General features: G+C 41.7%; 1 protein-coding gene across 4 annotated transcripts in view; it reads right to left on the reverse strand.

Annotated features, from left to right (window-relative positions):
* WBP1L (WW domain binding protein 1 like) overlaps window positions 1-16,313 on the reverse strand; it is a 58,575-nt gene that overhangs the window by 38,158 nt on the left and 4,104 nt on the right. The window contains exons 2-3 of one of the 4 annotated variants that reach the window (XM_032694945.1): window positions 3,167-3,314; window positions 1,540-1,674 (exon numbers count right to left, since the gene is read on the reverse strand). The exons of 1 other annotated variant lie outside the window; for it this stretch is intronic. The gene's annotated coding sequence lies outside the window, so the exon portion shown is untranslated. Of the gene's footprint in view, window positions 1-1,539; window positions 1,675-3,166; window positions 3,315-16,313 lie in introns of those variants that run through there. 2 more of the 4 variants (XM_032694946.1, XM_032694948.1) reach the window with 2 other exon arrangements.

Raw genomic sequence — 16,313 nt, forward strand, 5'->3', positions numbered from 1 at the left:
GTGTAGGAATTACTGTTTTCTTCACAACGTTAGTTTACCCAGTTATACATCCTGAAGGCTAAAAAAGAGTATTTAAGGAGGAAAGAGTGTTACAATCTGTGAAGTTAATATTTGTGTTAAAAATACTAATGGAAAAATCTAGCTGTTTGCTTTCCAGAAGCCACTCTTTGGTCTCTTCTATTTTTCAAATTAGAAGTGGCCTTTGCAGAATTATAAATAAAACACTGAAAGCTCCATGTGACTTTCCCATATGTAGTTTTTCAACAGCCAAGTAATTTCCCCTATCCCATCCCCACTGTTTGCATACCAAGGCTATGTTTGCCAAGTTTGAAGTAGAGAATTTTTAAGCCAAATTTGTAAAGCCAAGAAGATAAAGATTTTGTTAATATCCTTTGATCAGAGATAAACCTCCTAAAAAGAGGTAAACTGTGGAGAAAAGCATAGGGAAAAAAAAAGACTATGTTTTGCCATCAATTTACAAGGACTATCACTGTGTCAGTATAGAATATGTACAAAATGCTAAGCATGCCAACATTAGCTTTTCTGAGTTTTTGAGAGCCATATATGTAGCCATCCCACTTCTGCCCATGTTTGAGACAGGAATTCTTCATTCATTAAACAAACAAACAGACCTAACCTGAAAAGTGGACGACTTAAGAGAACATCTCAGTTTTATTCCTCCAGGGCTACTGGCAGATTGCAGCAGACAGAAGGATTTCCCTGTCTGCTGCTTTCCTGGTTGCCTTCATTCCCACTACAATATCCAAATGTCTGAAAGCTCAACATCCAAATGGCTCCCCATGCTATGCATCACATCCAAAAAGCTTGTGGAGGTGACTTAAAACCAGGCCTCCAGCTTTCTGAAGCACCTATAAGGAGCAACACAGCAGGTAATTCTGAGCGAAAAGGAGACAAGCAGGCAAGGCTGAAGCACATGTACCAGGACAACAGAAAGGATTGCCTGCCAGAGGAGAAAGCAGAGGACAAAGTACAGAGCTGGACATCACCTGAACAAGTAGGGCAGCCCAACAGGGAAGACAAGAAAGTCACCTGCCATACAGCATTAAGACTGCCACATTAGATTGAATGCCAGAAAGCCAAAGTCAGATTTATCCTTCCCGGAACACTGAAGTATCTCTTTTCCAGTCTAAGCTGCAGCACAGCATTCATTCCTACTGACCTCACTTTTCCCCTTGGATGAGGAACACACCCAGGGTACTATCTTGATCAATGCAATTACAAAAGGTTGTTCCTTACAAGCAACAGTTCAATAAAGCACATCTGGCAGCATGACAAAAAGCTGCACAGGGACACCTTGAAATTCTCATGTTTGATTCGACCTACATCAAATCCTACTGGTATCTAAATACTCTGTCACCAGGAGCGGAGGAGCTGTGGGTGACAGCCTGCAGCTTCACTCCATGCTGTGTCACAAGAGCCGAGAGCCAAGACTTACATGAAGACACGGCACACACACCAAAGGGGATGGAAAAGCCTGCTCCACCCTCATGAAGGAAGGTGTTCTCTGGTCCTACTTACAGCCTGAAAAGCGAGGGGAAAGAGGTTCTGTCTTTATTCTTTGCAGTCTTGTTCAGCCGTGCTCGACGCCTGCACTCCTCCTAAGTTTATGGTTACTTCCTGTTGACAAATATGTTCTTCTGCAATCTATTTCATCTATTTTCAAAAAGACAGATAACACATTTTTTAACATTAGCCAGTTGTTTGGTTGGTTGGTTTTTTTGCAAGACAAGTTATGGCCTCTATATAACACAGAACTAGGACTCCAAATAACTAGTGGTCTATTCTCAAACTATACCAGCTTCATGTTTGGCAAAGTCACTGTTTTCTAGTCTTTCCTTTTCCACCAGTAGAATAACAGAATTTACTATATCCAAAATAGAGTAAGTAATTAATGTTTATAGATAACACCTCTTAATTCACACTATGGAAAAGATTTAACATTTGATTTTTCATTTGACATTTTTCATGCCAGTTCAATGTATTAATGTTTGTATATGTACTGACAACTATCAGAATTCTTAAAAGATCACAGGTTTCAGAAATGGACATTCCATGATTTAGTTATTTGCATGTAATAAGCGAAAACCAATACAAGGTCATCCTGTTTGTGAAAACTAGTAATTGTTGATGATGACCATATTTTTAGGGCCAATCTTTGGAGAACTGTCAGTAAAAAGAAGCACCTTCCTTTTATTTACCCTGACCTACATCAAATATCTATATTAAAAATAAATTAAAAAAATCAAGACAACTGTGTTTTCTTTTACTCTTCCAAAATAACAAGGAGACTGAAAGCATAATTCACTCTAATAATTTTCTGTAAAGGAAGATTTCATTGTTAACTATAGTAAGTAAACACCAGATTTAAATTTTCCCCTGCAACTTGCCAATCTTTACATGAGTCAGCTTACAAAAAAAAAAAAAGGTTTCCTTTCTACTTCAGTAACTTTCCTCTTTTAGTCTCCAGCAAAAAGTTGGATAATAATTTAGAAAGATTCCTAGCTATGCATCGGTTCTGGCTGAAATCAGTTACAAACCCAAAAGCAATCAACCAAAATACAGGCAGAAATTGTTTACTGGTTGGTATTCCTTTGCTAAGCTAGAACTTCAATAGTGCCTTTATAAAGTAAATCAGCATCAAAAGAGAGGCAAAACTATGTGCTCAATACTTCTGATATACTTGATTGTAACAGAATATCTTAAGGTTAGGAAATCATAAATATATTGCCAAGAGTCTCTGAGATAACTGGCAAATAAATGGCATCAGGATTGAAAATGAATAATCTCATAATTTCTCCCAAAGGGTCAAAAACTCAGACCTCCACATGACCGAAGACTCTGTAAAGAGTATATACATATGAAAACAAACTTTTAAGACCCACAGGACTGGAATCCACATCACTAAGTGCCACAGTGATAACACAAGTTTTACGGGCAATATTTTTTTTCATTACATTAAATATCTAATTTCCATGTCTCCACACCTCATAATCCACTTTTTGTACCTCAAAATACTGACAAAAGTCACCAGTGATCTGCCACAGCATGAGATGCATGGGAAGCTCTACAACAGCCTCTGGGATAGGGAAGCCAGCTCAGATCCTAATTTCTCAACTCAGGAGCACAAAGAAAAGAACACTTGTACCGGCTTTCACATCTCTTTTCTTCACATCTTGACGTCTCTGCTAACAGATTCTAACAACCAGGACACCAGAATTCATACTTCAGCATCTTCAACTTCTTTCCTGAAGGACTCCAGCTATTGATTCCTGATAACGCTGCCAAGCTGGTCCCTGAAACAAGCCAGAGAGCGCTCAGGAAACATTCCGGAAAAGGTTGAAAGTAAGAGGCGGTTGCAGGCAGATCCCAGCACACAAGAGGTCAAACCCTGACTGCAGGGATTTGCAAGGCTTTCCATATCCCAACAGATCTCAAAGAGATTGCAAGGATTTCCCAACTTTAGAATAAAAAAAAATCAACAAGGAGGAACTGTGAAGGTGCAAAAGCCCATGAGGCTGAGCTGAACCATTTCCAGCTCTCTGTAGACTGGAGAATGTACAGTCCAAAGCCTTTTTGCAAGTAGTAGGTGACTAGATGACAAGTACTATACTGAAGTCCACATTTCTTGACCAGAAACCTGAGTTTAAGGGTCAGATTTAGCAGTGAAGCTTTATGCAAAGATTCTGATGTGAATATTAGAAGAAATAAGAAAGAAAGGGAAAAAACAAAAAAAAACCCCCAAAAAACCAACCCCACCAGTCAACCAACTATCATTATTTAGAAGAGCAGCTGCCTGGAAGGATTTCAGAAGTACTTGGTCCAAAACTGTTTCAGTTGCCATTCAAAACACTCTCCCACTGCATTTCCAATTTCATCATCTCTTTGCCTTCAAAGTCTGTGTCCTCCTATACTTTCTTCAAAGGCTCTTGCAATTTAAAAGTCATAGGAAAGCACATTAAAAGTACCAGACTCGACTAAATGCATCAACTCCTCTGCAACCTTTACTCCTTCTAAAGCATCACGTGTGCTTACAAGCATGTACAGATACTAACACAAGTGAAATGGGATTTTCTGCTATAGAAAATACTGCTTCTAGTCTTTTATTTTCCACTTGAACCGTAATTCTGAATAGGAAATGCTCCAACTTTAGTTTAAGCAACTAAACATAAATCCTGATGAAAGGCGTTAGGTGTATAAAAATGCCCATTACCACTTTGGACTAGATTTGAACCGGTGACCTAATCATGTGACCCTCAGTAGTTCTTTAACTATCTGTGATCACAGAGATTTGCATCAGCAAATACTTAAATCCCAGGAGATGATACTTCCTTAGGAAGAAAAAAATGTTAGATAAATGAAATCTTCAGAAATAAAAGATTCTAGATTTGTGTAGTTTTAACAAGCAAGAAAATACAGGTAACAGTCACCTGATTCCTTTGAGTTTCTAGAAGATCCTTCTATTACAAGTACACAACACACAAGTTTGTACCAAAAGCCAGTACTTGCAAGGCTCAGCATTCACTACTAGACAGGGGTAAACACAGCAAGCCCCAAGAGTCTCCCTCATGGCTTTAGAAATTTACTAAAAATCATGACACATTTTGTATAGAAATGCACAAATAGTTCCACTTTCAGTCAATGTATTAAAAACTAAGATTTTCACGATCTGTTCAACTGCATCACACCAAATATGCAGAACCTGGCATCATAACATTTACCCTTCCAGAACTATTCAGGCTCTTTGCAATCCAGGAGCCTTCCATCAATATCCCGGTGCTATGGCTGTGGAGGTAGGTGGAGGTCCCAATGAGGCAAGCACATGTTTTTTACCTGGTTTCAGATAGGCATCAGCTGAAAGCAGCTATCAAGTTTCCTCTTGAAGTGAAGCATCCTCTAATATTTTATTTGGTTGTAAAAATTTCACAATGGTACATCTGCCAGCGAGGCAGACAGAGCCAAAAGCACAGTTAACAATTCCCAGCAGAGGGCAGATCCTGTTTAACGTATTTCAAGAAGTACTGCACATATGCAGGTGCTCCATTTCATTGGAGAGTCTCCACACAAAGAAATCTCCTGATCAATACCAATACCTATAATTTCTCTGATGAAAAATAATACTCCCCTGAATAGCCATCAGCCCCTCTCCCCATCACATAAGCAAATTCAGCCACAAGTGTGACCAATCCTACAAAAAGGCTCTTGAGAAGAAGCATCCGTACAAACAGCTATGTGCCTGCTGGGGAATGGAAGTCCTTTTCCTGGGTTTGTTTTGGAACTACAGATGTACTTCAGCTGCCCTACACTTATTCAACCACCCCAAACATACCAGCCAAAAATGTTACGCCATCCACATGAAGACAGTCACGTTCTCCAGTTGGCATCTAAGAGGAGTGCAACTTAGGACTTGCCAAGAATTGCTTATCATGGTTAATTTTTACAATATCACATGTAGCATTAAAATAGCTTCACGAAAGGAAAGAAAAATGTAATATAAATTACAAAGGCAGGTGATAAATCTTCTGCCTGTAAGGATAAGCAACCTGGTTTCATAAAAATGCTTCCGATTAACCCTTCTGCAGCTTCAAAAAGATACAATCTCTGTTGTTCCTAAGCACATCTGCCAGAGCTTGCCAAGGAAAGCATGAGCAACCAGCTTCAAAGGCAGGATGACGTACCTACAGCAGTAAACCCTAATCCTTGCTGGGGAAACCACGCAACTGAACTTAGTCATAGAGAATGGGATTAGAAACTTTAAAACAAAACAAGGCGTTGAAAGAATTAGCAGTCATACCAAGATCATGTAGAAAACATTGAGCAACATTTAAAAACAACTTTCGTCAGGGCCGATAAAGAGGAGAGTAAGACTAACAACTCGCACAGGAAACCTTTAGAGGATCGGGATAGGAACAGGATATCTGTGTCAGCCTAAAACCTTACACGCTGTCACTGGAAGGTGGCTTGGCAAAGAGTGGAGGTGCCAGAGAACACCACAGTCACCCCTAGAAATTCAAGGACATGGACTCCTAGAAAAAAGTTTCTGTGATTTGACCATAGGAAACGTGACATAGATTGAAGCAGACAATGCTTTGACGATCAAAGCGACTGCTCACGTGCAGGGGCAGAGGGAGAGTCTGTGGGAAGCGATTTGGGAAGCACAGCATTATTCTTTCCACAGTTCATAATGTCAGGCAAACACATATATACAAGAATGCTGCAACTGCTCAAGTGACCGTCTCCACTAGCGTCATGCACATGGCAGAAATGCAGAGGTCAGGATTTCTGAGGCACTTCCCCAAGGAGACAGTTAATGTGACTTTCTGAAGTTCCCCACGTTTCTTGCACTGTAATTTCCTGGACAACAGCATCGCATATTTTCCAATGCCCAGACCTAACCCAAATTACATGTTTACACAACCCACATGAAATTCAGGTTTTGATCGATGTGTGTTTTCATTTTTGGACAAGAGCTGATTTTCTAACTTAAGACAATCTTTCTAAAATAAACCATGTCTGCATGTAAGGTCAGGGTGCCTAGAGAGTTCCTAAAACAACAATTAGTTTAAGTGAGCTTCCCCGACCTTCTCACTGCCAAGTAAGCTTCATTAGCAAGTACCAAGTATTCAAATCCTGATCACATCAACAGATAAAATAAAGAGAACACAAAGACTTGAATCAGGAAAAGGAAGGCAGTGGCAGGAACAAAGTAGACAAGCAAGGAGAGAAAAGAATACCTTGAGAAAAAAAGGCAGACCATCATGATCTAAGTGCTGATTAAATCTGCTCCTGAACATATGAATATGACCATAAGGCACAAGTCCAGTCTAGTACAGAAAGCATATTCCCCCTTTGATCATTCCCTGGTGTGGATGGAAACCCACTGGGGCTTGAAGAGATATCAAGTCTTTGAGAGATGAATATCTAACATAGCATACGGAGGGTGAATGGAAGTAAAAGTAAGTTTCCACCCCTTCTACTGGGGCCCAGGACTATCAGTTCCATTTAATGAAGTCAGAGTGCTCAGATTTCAGTCATCTCTCTCTGCTTTCTCTTTCCCAGTCAACAGTCTCTTCTTTCCTCGATATCAGGCTCTTCTTTCCTTTTAGAAAGGCCTCCATGCCTCCCTCTCCCCATAGTGAAAACAGGACAAGAGAGATACCAGGTACCACAGCTTACATGCAGTTCTTCATGCCAAGCAGTACAGCACAGGGTTGTCCAAATTCATGGCAAGAGCAGAAGGGCTGCATGGTCTTTCATTTACAGTTGATACTGCCGTGTGAGTCTTTTCTCCCTTGCAGTCTCACAGGTCCCAGCAGAGCCCTGCAGAAGAGTGACCTTGCAGCAACAACCAACCATACAATATGAGGAAGGATTTGGAACCAGGCAGCTCCCAAACCAAAGGTTGCCGTAGGTTTGAGTGGAGAAGTCTGGAAACTGCTTATCTAGAGTCTCTGCAGGGAAAGCGTAAGGACACTCAAGGATCACCCTGTAGAGCCCCTCTGAAACCTCAAAGGTGACCAGACCTGCACATGAACCCAGAAAAACTATGCAAAAATTCAGCTTCCACCAGCAGCAGTATCCTGAACAATAGCAGAGCCTCTTTGCTAAGACTGGACAAAAAAATAAAAGAAAGGGAAGATAGGACATTTTACAGTCTGCTCAGCCTCTTGAAAAATGAAAGCAACGAGGGTTTTTTTGTTTGTTTGGGTTTTTTTTTGTTTTGTTTTTTGTTTAAGTCCTTGCTTAGAAGTTATGGGAGTAAACAACTCCTAGCTTTCCTTCCATATTTAGGCCGAGACTTTTTGAGTATTTCCAGTGTTGCGAAACAGAACACAGAAGAAAGCAAATCTACTTCTACACAGAAGTGCCAAACAGAAAAAAATAAGCCACAAAAGTTTGTATAAATACATGCACATCCCTAAAAACAGATGCACCTATCAAAGCATTGTTTAAAGTTTGTCTAACTGAACTCTCTGTACTTGCTGTTAAGAACAATTTTACTCAAAATAATAACCAGGATTCAGACCAAGTAAGAAATAATGAACTTGGGTTTAATTGGTTTGCGAGAAACCCAATTTACAAATGCAGCCCTTAGCCAGCTATTGAATATACAAGTTGACTGAGCCCAGAAGGCACTGTGATGAGTGGCTTAAGTGGAGGCACCCTACACCCACCAACATTCCTGCTGAATGAATGTGAAATCGGCAAGAATTGCTTTTATTTATCTTACTAAAAGCGTTTCTTGGAAGGGCTGGAAAAATTTATTTCAGATGGATTTTTCAGTTGAGAACAAAGTTGTATTTATTATAATTATGCACTCTCCAGTGTGGCCTGCCTTGCTGAGAAAGAACATTAAATTCAGCTGTGCACAAACTCACGGAAGTGACCTTTTGAATGAAAATGGTAGAGCAAGAAACTTGTGGAGCATTCTCACTAAATAATAACCTACTGTCTGCAACTTGCAGATTAGTGCTCAGACCACTGATCTCAGCTGCTACTTACACAGGCACAAGTCCACATGAGGTCAATCAGCTGAGAATAAATCATGTGTGCTGCAGAATACAATATGGAGAACTGTACTTGGGAAACTTCATAGTCTCCAGTCCAGTGTGGTTTTATGAACTTATATTAACCATCATTCAGCAGCATAACATTGCAAGGCATTTTAAAGAGATCTTTTCTGCAGGACACCCAGTATTCATTTACATAAGAGGATCAAAGGTGTTATTGACACAAACTGAGCAAGCTCTCACTTTAAAGAGAGAAACAAATGCAAGGAAGAACACCTACCACACCCCCAGAAATACCATGCTCCCTCTTTGCAGAAGGGCATGAGGATTATCTGAAAGGCTTCTGCTCCATGGAAAGCCCAAACCCTTGGGGAGAAGACAGGTTAGCACTAAAGAACTAGAAAAGTCAAACTAAAAGGTTCATTCCATCACCTAAATGAAAGGTGAAATGTAAAATAGCAAAATATTTAAAATAGTAAAAATGTAGAACAGTAAAATGCTTGTTTGGAAATGAAGGATGTCTTTTCAGTGTGCAAATGTAAAATATCCTCCATAGACACATCAGATGATCTTACTCATTGCAGAAAGGTTGGGTATCTCATCCTGTAAGGAACTTAAAACAGATGTCTGAGCCTTCCCAGCAGCTGGGTTGCTGGGCAGTCAAACTCCCTGCTGCCAAAGAAAGCAAGGCAAGCTTGTGTGCTGACGTCCACATCTCAGGGGCAATTGGAAGTCACTCGCTCTGCTGCCCAGACCAACAGCATCCTGCAATGGACAGGACCTGCTGGCAACCTGCTCCGGGCTCCCTCTCCCTTTTACTCTCCTAGGTATGCACAGCAGGCTCTCGCGGTTCACGGCCATCTGAAGATTTTGGTATGCAGTTCAAAGGTTTAGAAAACAGACTACCCTGTATTAAGCATCAAGAAGCCAAAATGCAGCTATAAAACCAGTTTGCGCTGCCAGTTTGGGTTCTGCACTCCCTTTTCAGACTCTGTGTTTGCACTTCAGCCAGCTTGTTCTCCTCCCACTGCTCTGCTCGCTGAACCTGCTGACTGGTCCCGAGTCTGCATCTCTGTGTGCTGTTGTCTCCAAGGGGAAATAATATACAAGAAATTTAATGTCTTGACTTTGCTACAGAACCAATTAATTGAGCTGCGAAGAAGGAAAGGCTTTCACTTGAAGTAATTGTTTTCTATGCAGTAAACACAGCACATGTAATTTGTGAGGGGCACAAAAGCTTGATCCTCCTGTGTCTTCACATGTTGATTATTTACACTAATGCTTTCCAGACAAATAGAAGAATAGTCTCCACTCAAGTACAGAAGAAGCCAAGAACAATAAAACAATTAGGTAAAGTTTGACCATAGTACTTGAGGGCATTGAAAACCTTTGGACCAAAACCTTGCAGAAGAAAACCAGGCATTTCTTGGTTAACAATTAATAATTTAGCCCTGAATTCTCTCATTCAGACATCCAGCTGAAGAGGAAAATTACACAGTAATTATACACCTCGTATCACACAATCCCCCGGTATTTTGATACAAAAACCCACAGTTCACATTCACCATTTTCATGTCCCCATTTTAGATGAGAAATGTGAAATTCCTTTCTTAATATCGTGTGTTAAGCCAGGATCACAACTGAAGAGTTCTTGCAAAAAGTACTTGTGTATCAAAGGAAGGACTTGGGACTACACTGTGGTTTTCAAAAAAAATTTTTAATAATATTTATAAATTCACCCTAAAAAATCCCAACAACAGCTAAACCCAAGAAATTTCTTTTGAAAACTATTTTTCCATTGTTTATCTTTCCACTAATCCTCTGGGTTAAGTAAACTACCAAGACACTTTACCCCCAAGAGCCCTCACCACTGTAGCATATGCAAGATGCCTGCTGCGAGGATAGGGCAAGACAAACACAGAAACAGTGCAAGACCTGTAAATGAATATGTTAATGGGTTGAACCAGATGAAAGAAGTATTTCTAAAGCCTGTTTCTCTAATTAGGGACACTAGTTAAAAGCATAAACAAGTTTTACCTTTCACCCTGTCCTGAAGGAAAGTGCTTTCAGAAGAACTGTTGGCAGGCAGGCAGTGCCTGTGTGAGAGAAGAGCTAGTGAGAGTAAGCGTTCTCAGAGCAAGGATACAAATAAACAAAAAATTAACTTTTTCTGTGTAATACCTACAACAACAGCAGCAGCTCAGCCAGCCTTCAGATTACACTCATGCAAGGTACAGTTTCATGGACACAAACGCACCTTCCATTTGTTTGGTTCCCGAAGATCAAGATGCAAGGGGCACACACCACCCAGACAGGGTGAACATCTTGTCTAGCGCTGTTTTCCTCCCCTGCATACCTCTACATTCTCAAGCCAAAGCCAAAATGTTCACTGCTTGCATATGCAGATTTAGTCCTCTTTTATTAGGACACACCAAATGTATTTAATCCTTTGACTGCGCTTCTGAAGTCTTTTAGATCAGGATCATAGCAAGAAGAGTTTTGGGTACACACTGCTAGATAATATGACACAGACAAGAAACCATCAGTGTCACTCATTCTGTTTCCCAAAGTTTATCTGCTCTGTTAAAGGCTGTGAAAAAAGGAGATTAGGCTGAGACTCGTCCACCCAAGGAATTCAGCAAGCTCTTACATTTCATATCAGCCTGCAGTTACATGCCATCAAAGGTGAAACGAGGCAAAACCAGATTTGTCTGGCCCTTAATCTAAAGTTTTCCTGGCACAATGCTTCTCAAGAAATATATATCATGCTGAAAATACAGGAAGACTACTTCAGCTGTTCCATCTACAGAAAGCAGACTGCAAGTTTCAGAACAGAAAACAATCACTCCAGACCTCCTGAATTCATCTTTGGCAGGATGATCCTTGGACTTTGCAGTCAAAGGATGGGCCTAAGAGCACAAAATGTGTTTGAGGAGAAAAAAACTCCCAACTCTTGTTCCCACAGCCTAACCACTGGTTTAGTATGATCCCAGACTCTGAAAAGTAGAGATACAAGGACAGAGCAGGAAAGCAAGAAACTCAGTAAAAACAATGAGCCACAAACATGAGAGTGATATTAATAACCAAGTATGTGAGATGCAAAACTTCCCTAGTAAGATGGGTAGGAAAAAGGAGCAAAACAATGAGACAAAGAGAATACAGCTAGGAAAAAGAGAGGAAAATAAGAGCTCTTATTTTTGACAGGGCGATTTAAGACAGGCTCTGTTGGAGTCCAGGTGATAAGTGTCAGTAAATGGAGACAATCAGCAATGACAGATGTCTGCAGGCCTGTTTTATCTAAGTTCAGATCACAGGAGACTGGAGAGTCAAATGCGAGCTGTTTGTGAAGTTTGCATCTTCTAAAAAGACAGAAGTCAAAACGACAAGGTAATTTGAAGACAACACAATACAGACATAACACTCCTCCTCTTCAGCATTCAGCGTTCGAAAAGCAGTCTGCAGAGGAACAAATGAGACAACCAGTAAGAAAAGGGGGAATTCATCACACAGGAGACCCAGACATGAGTCATGACCTTCACATGCATTCAGGTAGCTTCCTTACATGCTTTCCAAGCAGAATAAAGGTCTTTCGGATCGTATCTCAAGAAAAGTCTTTCCTACCCCCACAAGAAGAGGGGGGAGTTTGGTAATTTTACAGTTACAACTGATAAGCAGGATGTGATGAAGTCAGCCCAGTGTCCTGGCCTTGAAGACACTGCCTTCTTCAAAGGTTTTGTTCAGTCTTTGCAACATCCCCATACTATGCCCACCACCTCCTCCGGCCCTTCCCCTACCTCCTGGCTCAGTCTGACTTCAGCCACCATTTTACCCTTTCATTCCACACCAGTCACTCCCAATTCTTGTTTAGCTCAGCTCTAAGAGGTGCTTTTACAGCAGGCTCCGTGGGATGGATTTTCTGCCCACAATCAGTGGGATGGCTGTCACAGTGGATAATTTATGCAACAGAATGGCCTCATCTTCTGGACAGAGAAGACATGCAGTTCCTGTTGGCAATCCTTCACCACCTGGGATTTAAAGAGGATCCCACACAGAGAAAGAGGTTTTAAAAAAAAAAAAAAATCAAGCAACCACCGATACAATATAAACAAATAAAAGTCTTATTACAAAGAGTGAGGAATACAGAACTTGGCAAGGGAGAGGACTTCTGCATATTTTGCACTCTTTCCGTAGCAGGACTCTCGTGTGGCTGCCACAATCACACCGTTGATTTGACTGACAGCATTATCCCAGACTGTAGTGATTATGAGTTCTGGTTCCATAATAAGTAAAAAAAAAAGTCTCTTGTGGACAACAGTACTTGACCTGCTGGTCATATCTGTGTGCTGGGACACAACAGAAAAGAGTCATTCAGTTCTACTCATTAAAAACGCCTCTGCACAGTCTGCGAGTGTCTTCCCTGCTTCCAAAGGAACACTTGACACCTTTTACACAGGGAAAGCTCAGGATGGCTGGTGAGATTCCTGGAAAAACACACTTTTCATAGCTGTTTCTACAGCTTATCAAGCCTTTCCCCTTCAATTTACTGTTCAGACAGTGGGAGTCAAGAAGACAAACAAAAGTAGCTCTGTAACTACTGGAGCTCCATAAAGCTGACCTCCAATCAGTTTGTTCCATGAGGCTGACTGACTCTGCAGGCTCAGAAACTGTGAGCTCCAGATGAGGCTCTGGAAGAAGCCAGGGTATGTATCAAGTCAGTTAACCCAACTTACAAATTTTCCAGTGCTAATAAGCTTGCAAATGTAGCTTCTCACTCAAGGATGAGTCCCTGTTTGTTTGGGTTTTTTAAACTGTCTCTATGCCTACCTCTTTCCAGGAATTCTGGTGAAATCTTAGGCATCTTTGAGGTCTCTTGCTATCAAATTTGGTTTAAGTTGGCCAGTAGTTTCAAAATTAATGGGGAGACAGGCATCGATAACTGCATAAAGCTCACCTCCTTCTGTGAACTATCTTCTTTCACTGATAAAATCCTTTTCCTGCTCAATTCACTCTCTGTCCCACTCCAGTATATTTAGCAAATCAGTATCTTGACAAGCTCCCTCGGCCTGAATTAGAGCCAGGATAGGGTTAGTTTTTGCTTTGACCATATTCCCTCCCAGATCTCAAAAATAAACCCCCGCAAACGAACAAAACAAACAAAAAAACCCCAAACCAAAACACAAAAAACCAAACCCAAACAAAAAACAAACCCTTGAGCTTCCCCTGAAATTTCTGTTACTGCTTTGCACACATCAAAACCAGAGATGACATAAAACCACATCACCACTAGAAGTAACAAACTTCCAACTCATAATAATGGAGAAGACTAAAGAAAGGAGAATCCTTTTCTTCACTGTTGGCAGATCTTTCCTTTCTTGAGGTTCATTCTTTCCTCTGCTAGTCCTAATGACTGCAGACACAATCCTAACGTCTTGATCCTCTATTAGAAAAGTCCCTGCTATCCCTTATTTTCTAAACCCAGCACCCTGCAGCTTGTCAGTCCTGGTAGCTGCTCGCCATACCCACCTACACACCTCTGCCACCCATTGTCAGTAAGAGGCCAGCAGCATTTTAAATGGCAAAAGCTCTGTCCCCTGATGCACTGGGGATTTCTGCCATGCTCAAAACATCACTTGATAGCAAGCCTCCCATGCTTGGAGGGAGTGGTTGGATTTGGTTTAAAATATGCTGGCATTAAAGTGCTTGTGAAGAAGGAACAGTCAGAAAACTGCCTCTAAATCTCCTACACAACCGAGTTCTCACATCCTTTTCTTTGGATCAGCCTCGGGCGATGCCAGGTGGATGGAGACTGGCTCAGCAAAGAAGGCCTGCAGACCAGCAGCACCACGAGCTGCCTCCACACAAAATAAACTCTCTCCTTTCTATTTGCAGGTGTTGTTCAGGGCACAGCATTGGCCACACTGGCACTAAATGGTTTGGCCTACTGTCTCAGCTTGCCGGCATCACCTCACTTTGCACCCAGCAAGCCCCGGCACGCAAAGTGCTCTGTTACAGTTTCACAAGCCATTGCAGAGACCACAGCCATCATCTCAAAATAATACTGGGGGCAGTGATCTCACTGATAATCACATCATTAGAGGAGAATCAAATTCCTCCTTGTCCAAGCAGATAAACAGCAGGTCTCTGCAGCACCTTGAGCCTTCCTTTGCAGTCAAATAGTATCTGCAAAATCACAGAAAAAGCTTCATTTGTGACTGCCATACCAACATGCTTCTTGTAACAGGCAAGGTAAGGGCATGCAATTCCTGCTTAGCAAGCCTGTTCTCTCCAGCCAGTTGTTATTTCAGGCATGTTTATTATGTGCACTGTTCACAGGCTCAGCCACACAGAGCTCCATTGCCACAGGTTTTGGCATCTCAAAACCTCTCTTCTTAGCTGTGGGCTTTCTAACCACATAAGACAGCAGGGGGAGGGAGGGACCCAACTTCCCTGTCAGCATCTCTCCATGAACTCATACAGGAGTACCATCCCTCCCCTGTGCTCACTTTCTTCTGACTCGGAAGCACAGACCAAAACCTGGCACAATCAAGTTGTCCTGTAATGTGCAATGAGTATCTCTGCCCTGCCATGACTAATGACCCTCCTGAGATTGTCACCAGCCCTGCCCTACAGACATCTCTGACATGCTGAGTTCTTTCCCCCACGTTGCAAAAACAGCAGTGCAGCTTGCCAGGTTATCCTGGATTCAGGATAACCTGGCAAGACGGGAGTGTGTAGAGCCACAAAGGCACTGGTTAAATGCCTTAATAAGCTGAGAAGATTCCTATGCAGCTAACCGGAAAGGGCAAATTCTTACCCTGTACCCTGTAAAACAGAGCAGCTCAGCTCAGAGGAACATCCCCAAATCCAGTACCAAATACATGCGTTGTTAGGAGACAGAACGAAAGGCCATGTGCAGCTCGGCATTACTGAAACTGCAGGACATGCCTGACAAGGAGACATTTGTATAGGCACAGCCACAACCACAGGGCACATCAGAGGCAACAGTGAATGGAGAAGTAGGCCAGAGGATCACCAGCCCAATAATAGCTTTTTGCCACAAGCTAATGTCTGTTCAATCATGCCAATCCTCCCAATATGACTTAAGGGGGGAAAAAAAGCAAAAAGAAAAGGTAGGCGGTTTGCATTTACTAAATATATCACCCATTACCTCAGAGAATGACCATATGTTTTCAGATTATAAAGAAACAGAAACTATTTCGGACATTAATGCCTTCCTAATACTGTAGAAAGACAAAGGTGAACTTCACCATAACCCTGGGTTAATACAGGTTGACAGAGCCATATAAAAGAGCACAGTTTTCACTTTTGCCTGCAGAAAAGCAACTGCTGAAGATGTTTAGAGGAGCAGCACCTTTAGGAATCAAAGAGAGGGTTCAATGGCTGTTTGAGCCAGGGTTGAGTAATTGCTGTTGAAATGTGGCCAAACACCGAGCTCATCCATTCCTCTGCCTCACTAGAGGAACTGATGGCAGGATCACCACTTTGGGCAGGATCCCTACTGCCCAGCAGCACCGCACATGGCAGAGCCACTGCTCAGGGATGCTCCCACCAGCCAGATGAGGCTGACCTGGCTCAACAGACTGGGAGGATGGAAAAATCCCCAACCACAACGAAACAACGCTGGCAGATGAAACTTTCCAAGTTCCCTTCCAGCACAGCACAACTCTGCAACAGCTGCCCAAGTTTATTCTTAAAGAGGTGTTATATTTTTGCTAACTAATATTTGCAGGGTGGTAGGGAAATCCTCAGAAAGGCAATGACAGG

This window comes from Chiroxiphia lanceolata, chromosome 8, assembly GCF_009829145.1.
Source record: "Chiroxiphia lanceolata isolate bChiLan1 chromosome 8, bChiLan1.pri, whole genome shotgun sequence".
NCBI classification, from domain to species: domain Eukaryota; kingdom Metazoa; phylum Chordata; class Aves; order Passeriformes; family Pipridae; genus Chiroxiphia; species Chiroxiphia lanceolata.